Raw genomic sequence first — 10,424 nt, forward strand, 5'->3', positions numbered from 1 at the left:
GAATGAAATAAGGAAAACCCTCTAGCCCCTGTATCTAACTCTGGCAGGCAGATATCTAGCAAATTATCACCTCTGCAAAACCCTTACATACAGGAAGGTCTTATTAATGTGGCTGTCCCATTGTGCTTACATTCTGCCTGCTACAATTTAGAATTTAGCTGAAAATATGACTGCAGAACTCACTGTGGCTCAGCTATAATGCTCCCCACATGTAGTGAGAATACTGATTATTACTTGCATTCAGGTTCCTAGAGTGGCATTTGTACATATGATTCAGGAAATACTGAGGTCAGTAATGCTACTTTTGTTACTCTGCTTGGAAAAGCTACATAAACATTTGTGTTAATCCACTAAATTCTTCCTAATCAGAGATATGTGATATAAATTATAAGCAAAATAAATATCTTTATATCAGCTATTATCATATTATTTCCCTTTCACGTATCCTCATTTTCAAGATGCTTCTTGACAGAAGTCTTTCAAAGATAAAAAGTATTTAGTAAACATCTTTCCTCAGCAGGAACATTTAGTAATCTTAGCAGATTATTATGAATTAGATTTTACTATGGGTATCAGTTTGGTATTGTTTGGCTCCAGAGAGGGGTCAGACACAGTGTGCACAGGATTGTACTGACAGCCTGCAAAAACCTATTGAGCACCACCTGGGCTAGCAGGGGGCTAGCAGTGTGAATGATGATGTTGAGACTCTTACTAAATATTTACTGAGCCATCAGGACTCCTCAAATCACTGTATAAAGCTATTGTGAGGTATTATTATTGCCACAGGCTATTCATATTACCCAATTTAAAGGTTCACCCCCCAAGAGGTAATAGTGATAACATCCCCACTTTCCAGTCTAAAGAATAGGAATCACTTACTTCCAAAATAAAATATAATCTTTAAATTGGACCCTATTCAAATAGCTACCAAAGCCAGAGAGAGCTCTATGACAGAATTTCCAACACCTATTGAAGACAATGTAAAGGCAGAAAAAAAAATCCCCTCTAAATCAGAGATATTCAGGAAAATTTATACACTGCTGAAGTCAGGCTTCTGCAAAATCTCAGTGGCAGCCTCTTTCTGTTCCTGATACCTCATGTGTCTTCTTCCAAATGAGTATCAGAGAGAATGAAGTTTCTTCTTGTTTTAGTAAGGCCAGGCCATTTAATCCTGCTCTTCATCCCTTCCTTCTGCTGTTCATGAGCAGCCCAGATTGCTATTTATCAATATACATTTGCTCTGTTGAGTTATTACAAATAATTCTCCAGTTCTCAAACATAATTCTAGCTTTTTATTCCCCCTATGCCCTAGGACTGTAATTGAGACAGCTGATGATGTATGTAGCTGAATATAAACTTCCATAAACAGAGGCTGTGAGCTGGAACTCAGCTGCACTTAGGCCATCCACACACTCTTTCCACTCTGACTCTTTCTCCCTGCATCCACTTGGGGAAGTTGTTTAGGCTGTGATTCCCCTGTGGCTGATTCCACGTCACACCAAGGACCAACTGGAGTGAGGAAAAAGCTCCTGGCTCAATGTCCACGGCTCTCAGCCAGCACACCAGGAGTCCCAGGTGAGATGCACTGCTTTTCTCTTCTGAAAGGGATCTGCACTCTCCAGGCAACCTTCAAAGGCTTGCAGCTCTGTTTGTGGAGCCTGTCCTCTTCCCCTCTCCAAAGACAAGGAACTTGCTGCAGTAATCAAAGCTTTACTGGCTGTGTTTGTTTTTCATATAGTGCAGACAGGGGATATTAGGAAGGAATTTTCTTTACAATCACCGTTTTATCATTTACTCTTGTTCTTTTCATCCCAGAGAAAGCCTACCCTTTTCCCATGGAATTTCTTTAAAGTGAGTCACAGAAGTCAACTGCTGCCCAGGCACTCACAGGAAAGGAGGATTTACATTTCATGTGTGTTTTTAGGAACACTCTCCTGTCACACTATTCATCTCCAAGACTAAATTAGGTCATTCTTTTGCTTTTCCCCTCTTTGTATTGTAGAAGAAAACAGACGTGATTTATCTGCCTGTCATTATGGAGGAGGCTTCATCCTGAATTTGTCCATTCACTTCTAACTCCAGGCAAACTTCAGCCTGTGATTCCCATCATTTTGGGGCTCCATAACCAGAGAGCATGACTGGGCAAAGACTTGGATGCTTTGGTGATTAAATATTTATAAAACACCTAATTTAGATGGTGGGTGGATGAGAGCAAGGAAGCAACATTTCTCTGCGACGTGGTCTCCTCACAACCCACTGGAAAATATTTGGCAGTGAGCAAACACGCAGAAAGCAGGTACCAGCAAATGTGCTTTGTTTCTCCATGTGTGCTGTGCCTGAGGTGCCTGTGCATGGCAGGTCCCTGGGGGACAGCAGGTGACACTGGCAATGGGACCTCAGCCCCCCTGCACTGCCCTAGTGCTGTAGGGGACCCTGTGCCTTTCAAATGGTGATGAGGAAGAGAATGCTACTCTCAAGGATTGAAATGCTTTTAAATTTATTTTAAATTTATTGAATGAATTCTTAATCTTGCACCAAAACACCTTTGGGAGCTGCGTATGTAAACTTTCAAACCAAAGTAATCTTTTGCACTTGGGATCTGTTCCATTAGTAGCATGGAACTGATGGGACTTGGAAGAAACTCAGTTACTGCCCCACAGTCACAGAAATCTCCAACAAACAGGGCACTGTCTAACTAAGTCTAATATAATCATTATTTCAAGGATAATTATTTAGAGAATTCCATCACATACAAAAATTTTAAACACAAAATTGCTATATTAACAGGAGCATCCTCATCATGCTGCCTTTTTTCTTTCTTTTAGGGGAAAAAAAAGAAATCTAGTTCTTATATTTTAGCATAAGAAGAGACACTTGATCAGGTGTTCTGACCAGAATGTCACACTCACTGCATTTCTCTTTCATACACTCATACTACAGCCAAACATGAACATGTGTTGGATTAAAACATTTTAGTCCTCAGCAGAGTAAACTGCTGATGCCATGCTGACAGCCTGCTAACAGCCATCAGCTATTGCTAGAATTGCTGGGGGAGTTTGCAGGAAGGCATTGGCAAATGCTTTATCAATACAGATTTACCTCAGCAGCAGAAGGACAGACAGCAGCACTTGTTGCAGCCTGGGTGGAAAATGCCTTATTCTTCCTCCTAGCCAAAGAAAAAGCACCTGAATCAAAAAGAATTGCAGGGAGACAGCTCAGGAGCTGTCTGGGGTGGATGCTAAAAGTCTCAGGGAAGGAATGAAGCTTCAGAAATTGCAGCAGTTTTCCAATTTTTACCTGTAATCAGGCAGCACACCTCCAAAGAAAGCTTTTTCTTTCCAAAGAAGGCTCTCATCATGCTCTTTTATCCAGTCACTCCAGACTGCAGCTTGATTATTCCGCTGAGATTTCAAGCTCTAATATTTTTAGCATCATTTTCATCCTTTTTGCCTTTGTCAGCAGGTATATTTGCATTTTTAAGTAGTCAAATTCTAATAATAAATGTAGATTAGTGAAAAATACCCCAATTTTTACCTAGATCTAAATCCTCCTCTGGCTGGATCTGAGCTGGGATGCAGAGATTTATTAGTGGTGTTAGGTGCCCTCTGGACCAGGTAGCTCCTTGCCTTTGACTTTGCCCATCTTGGCTCAAAGGATTTTGAAGTCAAATGTGTTTTGTGGATGTTTACATCACAAGACCCCTTTCTGAAAATAAAAAAACTTCACTTATGCACACTTCTCTCTGCAAATTTGGTTTGAGTTCCTCTGATACTGAGAACTCTTGCTAAATTTCAACACATAATTACTGAAGTGCAAATCCCCAGGAAAAACAATTTGCTGAAAAGATTTCATATTTGCAGCTTAAGAGATGCTGATTAGTTGGTATTTTACTCTGGCATCAAATTGTAGTATCTTCCTTAGAGCATGCATAACCACTGATTTTTTAAAATTTATTTTCATTCCTTTTCATTAATATGCAATTTTGCACAAATATTTTATTCAGCTAGGCATACTGCTTAAAAAGTTGAACACCATAAATGGAGCACAAGCACTGTACAAAAATTTAGTTGATTTATTCAACAGATTTTGCCTTCCTCTGTCTTGCTCTTCTTTCTACCACTACCACATTAACTAATTCTCTTTTTCTTTTATTTTCCTATATTTTCCTTTTTTTTTAATGTTCTGCAACACATAGGTAAGTTCTTGTTCATTTCAATGGCTGTCTTTAATTCTTGGTGCAATCTAATATTAGCTTACCACCTCTAATAGCCCTTCCAAAGTTTGTTCAGTGGAAAGGACAGGGCACAGTGAGCCCTTGTCTGTGCTGAAAAACTTTGCTTGTATTTCTTTTCTGTCCCAATTTGGCACCAAGCAGAATACAGACATAAACAGTGTCAGCAAGCCCAGCCTGTCTGCTGAAAGACCTATATTTTCCATGAGCCACAAATTCTGCTCTCAGAAAAACTAGATTATAAAACAGTGTGCCTCAGTCCCTGCATACAGTCATATGCAGTGGGATAAAAAAAAAAAAAAAGTTTTATACCAGTTAAAAAGCAAGACTGGCTGCAGGAGCAAAGGAAGGCAGGATTTAGGTGTTGATGTGCAGGTCTTTGCCAGACATACACACTCTTGCAGTATGAGGATTCATTTTGTTCACATTCCCCAGAGCAAGTGTTGCTCTGTGTGGTTATGTGTGGCCGGAGAGAGCCACAGTGAGAGCAGGAGGCTGAACTTGAGCTGAAATATTGCCTGAGCTTGGGAAAGATCATAAAGAACCAAAGGAGCAACTTGCAGCATGTAGAGAGTGCTGGAGGGAGCTCCTCAGTGATGTACATGACAGCTCAGTTGTACAGCAGGGTGTAACCAAACAGAAAGCAGCCCAGCACAAAGAAATGCCTGTGCAAGGTCAGATACCCTGGGAGGCCGTGCTTTTCAAATTGTGCAAAAAAAATATCCCCACATCTAGGAGAAACTGTACACTTCCACAAGAGCAGGACTACACTTCAGAGCAGGAACGTGCAGCCAAGACCTAAATCAGAAAACACTGCTGTACTGATGAGCTGGTCATACACACACAACACCAGCAAAATGCTGCTGTAAACCCCAAGGTCAAGGCAGCCCCAAAGTCTTGAGTGTCTTCAGGGCCAAAACACATGACTGGGTAATTTAAATTAGCAAGTTACCTTTTGTTTATACTTCTCTTTTTATGAATAGCTTTAATTATAGCCTTCAGCACAAGCCTCAGTTATCCTGGGAGTTTCCATGCAGCATTTGCTGCCCACAGCTCTCTCCTGGGGCTGCAGCCAGCTCAGTGAAGCACCACAGTGCCAGCCCTGCCTGCCAGCCCCACAGGCAGAGCCATGGCAGAGCTGCAGTGGCTGCACATTTACCTTTGAGCTGCACCTTTGTCCATGCAGAGATGTGCAGTCGCATGGGAATTTTCCTGAGGCTGAACATCTCCATGGCATTCCCTCTCTGCAGCACATGAACCAAGGAACTGGAGGCTCCTGACCAGTGGTATCTGCACTAGCCCACTGCCCCATCTCCTTTTTGGCATGCATTTTCCCTTGGGACTAAGGGTGGTTGTGCACCAGGGGCAGTGGGAGCTGCAAGGTCCTGGAGCTCACAGCTCTGTGCTTGTGCTCAGCCTCCCACCACTGTCTGCCTGCTCCTTGGAAAAGGCAAGCAACAAAGGAGAAATATTGACTGCCTCAGATGCTACCACCTGCTTTGGTTCAGTAACTAGGCCAGTTAAAGGTTAAACCAGCTGAGGCATAAGCAGCAAGTTTAAATTTAACAAAATTTAAAAAGAAAAAGAGAGAGAAAAACAAAACCAAAGTCACAGCCCACATCACAGCCATTAACACTGAGCCATCTCATGTCTAGGGGGCTAAATGCACCTTAGACATAAATCCAGGACATTAAACCAGCAGTGAAATCAGCCTGTTTCCTTGATGTACCCTGCTGTGATATATTAATAACTTTTTGCTTTCTGTAGTAAATTCTGTCGGAAAATATAGTCCAACTCCAAATTATACCATTTACCAAGCCTAATGCAACTTTAAGGACATTACACAGTACTTTGTCTAAGTATTTTAAATCAATCATAATTTAACATGCACACTTTGTAATTTTCCTAGTGGTGCGTAATTGCATTTGAAGCTTAGGATTTTGCTGCTTTGGTGGGAAAGACACATCCTGCTTTCCACACTCATGTAGGGAATACATACTTTGGAGATAGTGTAATGTGAAATTCCTCCACTGAGAAAATCAGAATGACATCTAAAGAAACTGCCTGTAGACCTCAGAGCCAGGTTTAAGCAGTGGAAAGAGAATTTCTGTGCTAACACTGCCACCCATCGAAAAATAAGAGGCACAGTCATTGTACATCCCTGTTTTCCTCTCTTCTTCCTCTTTGGTATGCTGCAGTGTTTTCATGGATATTTTCTCTTCATTGCTGTCTTTAATAATGTAAAGTTTTTCAGGTAAAAATTGTAAATAAACTAAACCTAAGTGGTAGGTCAAATTTAGCTATAAATCAGAAGATTAATTCTCTCCAGAACAAAACCAGTAATGTGCAAAAGCCTCCCAGTGAATGGTGACAGGGAGCTACTGAACCCCAGCACAAAACCATGGCATGTATAACCATACACATCATGAAATTGCATGTAGAGCCCTGACGCAACAGAATCCCACCAGCTGGGCTCTTCCCTCCACCCTGGGAGAGCTGCACTTTCCCTTTGCTAGAGGGAGAATCTCCCTCTGACCTCTTGCTGTTTTCTCTGCAGTTCTTACACCTTTTTTATCTCCTGCCTTACGAATGTTAAGATCAAACCAACATGATTGCTTTTTGCTTAACATGGCTGCTTACCTTGTGGTGGAGTGGTGGTTTCCCCTTGATGCAACCCACAGCTGTTTCCTTGCCCTGGTTGTGGGAGGTTTCCTTATCTTCAAGTGTCTCTGGTTTCACAGCTTGTTCCCCAAATCCTGCTTTCACCATTTCCTCTTGCAGATTATTAACATCCATATCATACAGTGGCCATTAGCAGTGAAACACTTGAACCATGCAATTTTACAGCAAATTCCCTTGCACAGAGATTTGATTTTCTTTACTATCTCCTGCATTTCCCAAGAGTTATCCCTGCACCTACAGCAGAGGGAGTTAATTTAGCTCAGGAAATCAGCTGCTCTCTCCTTCCCCAACTCACCTTTTGCTGTGCAGTCCCGCTCCCACTCTCAGCTTCTGGTCAAAGTTATTCTTGTTAGTCAAAGCACGAGGTACATGAGGGATGTAAAGGCTGTCCTTGGGTCAACAAAAACACCCAAGGAGACCTTTTTATGAACTTTGCAAATATGAACTAAAATGATTTTAAAAGGCAAACTCCTATACTTTAATACTTTAAAACAATGGTCCTTCTCTTTTCCAATTAACAAGGTTATTAGCAAAAGCCTGATCTTGCTTATAACTAAAGTAATAAATCACTTTTTAAAAACACTTATAACTTTGTTTTCTGGAAAGTGGAATTAATATGCTTTTCTATTGAGCAACATCATATAAATTATGGTTTTGTGTACTATATGAATCCCAGGGTTTTATTTAGCAACTGCATTTCCTGTGCAACTGGAGATGAAAAACTTACCAGGATGGCACAGATGGAAAGGTCATTAACAGAAGTAGAGAAATCCATCTGCAAATCTCACTCTGTAAAGGGTTTTATGTAACAGCTCAACTCACTGAGATGCTATTGAATAACAGGCAGCATGCTGGAAATCTTCTAATGCTTTACACAGCCTGGATTTATGGACAGGGGGTTAAATCATTGTATTGCTTATTGTCTGAAGGATGAAGAGTGGAGAGGTCTGGACTGGTGATTTATTAAATATGGATCTGTTATGATTCTTTCAAAATAAAAAAAAAAAAAAAAGACAGCTCAAAGAATGATTTATTCTTCATTTAACAGAGTTTCAGAAATGAGCAAGTCTCCACAAGTTCTTGAAAAATTTAAAGAAAACCATTTTTTCAATTAAATAGCAACAGAAAAAAATGAGGTGCTAAAGGCAATAAGATACTGTTTGGGTAACTAGAGAGTTAGGCCTGGAGAGCTTTAGTTAGGACTTCCCATGCAATATTTTTACCTTCATGAGAGAGTGTGAACTGTTTCATAAGATACAAGTTTATGAGGTGTGTAACCAGTGTCAGAGTTATCCAGTTTCCCAGCTGATGGAAAGTTCCTCCAATTCTCTCTCTGTTGTTTTATGATCGGAGGTTGCAGAACTTCTTTCCAGTTCTTACCACAATTCTGGCAAATCTAACATGCTTAGCTGCCACTTCTTACTCCTTTGCTGGATTCACTTATTCTCTCAGGTTATCTAAATTTTCACCTTATTTACTAATTTTGCTAAATACATGATAAAGGAATAAACTGCATCAATCTGACCACTAAACTTGAGCAGCACAAAAGCAAAAAAATCTAAATGGTCAACAGCAAAACTTACACAACTTCAGTGTTGGATTTCACTGTATTTGAGAAATCTGTGTGTAAGCACAGATATCTTTGCTTTGATTAGTCTTCACACAATTGTTACTGCTTGCAACTGAAATTCTTAAGATACAAGAATTGCAACATTGTTTTCCTACACATGTTGATGTGAATTTGATAATTCTTAATGATTTGCATTCTCCCATTCCTCCCTTACTGCCCTACAGAGATGTACATTAATTTTTCTGTGTAATTTTGTATGCAAGGTTATTTGAGCAATGATGCTTCCAGAACTTAGGATGAATAACTAAGAAAAAAAAATTGAATGAAAAAAATTTTAATTACTTGGAGGAATGAAAACAATCTCCTGGTTATGTCCTATGTCCTATTAGGCCAACCTCCTAATACCTCACTTAAATTTGCATACCCTCCCCAGCTTATTGTCAGCAGATGAATTTATAACACAAGATCCTTTTCACCAAAGGCAAAGGTATCCCTGCTTTGTCTACTTGCAAAATATGATTCCATCCATCCCTCAAACAGCCATGGACCTCACTCTAATGCAAATTGTAAATTTAAATCCTATGCAGCACCTGCCATGGAAGTAAATAGGTATTTTCAAATACTCCCAAGCAATGTTTATAAAAATATTTTAATAACTTCTGGAGTTTCAAGCATCAGATATGCTTGAGCCTGGGACTTCAGAGCTACAGACAGAAATGAAGCTGTGTGCCACCCCTTGCAGGAAAAATAATAATGATTGACTCAGCCAAGTGAATCCCTAGAGGACAGGTCTGGTTTCTAATACATGTACTTTCTACTCCCAACTCTAGTAACCAGAAACTTTTAGCAGATTTTAGCAAGATTAGATTTCCTCATTAACAGACGGGCAATAAAGCACAAAATATTTTTTTTCATTTATAACAATTAAATTATAATATTAATTTAATTCCCTAAGAATAGTGCTGATGAATCAAAAATGCACCTCCAGCAACTCCATATACAAGGAAATTTAGCAGCAGAAGCTAATTTAAGAAGGAATAATATACAACTTAAAGACTTTCAGAACAGTCTGGACTGTTGTCACAAATTTGCACAATAATTCCAACACCGAAGAGAATCCAGGTACACAGTAACAATGGCATTTTCCTTTTCTTTTGCTTTTTGACTGTCCAGAAGCAACCAATAAATTGAAAATACTGAACAGAAGGACTTTTCAGCAGGACTAAAATGCAACTGAAAATACCAGCAAGGACTTCTCCCCACAGCTGGATGCCCAGAACCCTTCTGCGCATGTGCTTGTGTGCAGGGGTAAGAAATTGCAACTTATCCATTGTTTAGGCATTAAAAAAAAAAAAAAAAAGTAAATAATTTAAATAAAGCTAAAAATGCTAAGAAGTTGACCTGCCACTCCATGTGTCTGCTTTTGAAATGAAACTGCTCTGTTTATGCAGAACACTTGTTCTGTTTACTCTCTGCCCCCAAAACAACAGACAGACTCACAATCTGTGAGAACCTTGGACTAAGTGAGGAGCAAAGAGGACTGGAGAAACTGAGAAGGAACTAACAGTTTTTTTCCTTGCCTCAGGCCACACTCCTGCACACAGCAATTATTAAAGGATTATGAAACAGAAGCAGGCACAGGCAGTTTTATTTCCTGTCACCCCTACACTTCTGTTGATGAACATGCAGGGCTTAAGTTTCATAACAGTCCAAATAAGAAAACCAGGTCATGCTCAGGAGGAGTTATATTTGAGAACATATCCATCACTCAGGGTGGTGGGTTGACCTTGGCTGGGTGCCAGGTGCCTACCAGGCCACTCCATGCTTCCCAGAGGGACAGGGGAGATAAAATATGACACAAAACAACTTGTAGGTTAATATAAAGCAGTTTACTAAAAGAAAAGAAAAGTTTGTGTGTGCATAAACAAAGTAAAAAAAAAA

Source organism: Melozone crissalis, unplaced genomic scaffold, assembly GCF_028551555.1.
Source record: "Melozone crissalis strain CALT ecotype California unplaced genomic scaffold, PUWL_Pcris_2 ptg000034l_1, whole genome shotgun sequence".
Taxonomy (NCBI): Eukaryota; Metazoa; Chordata; class Aves; order Passeriformes; family Passerellidae; genus Melozone; species Melozone crissalis.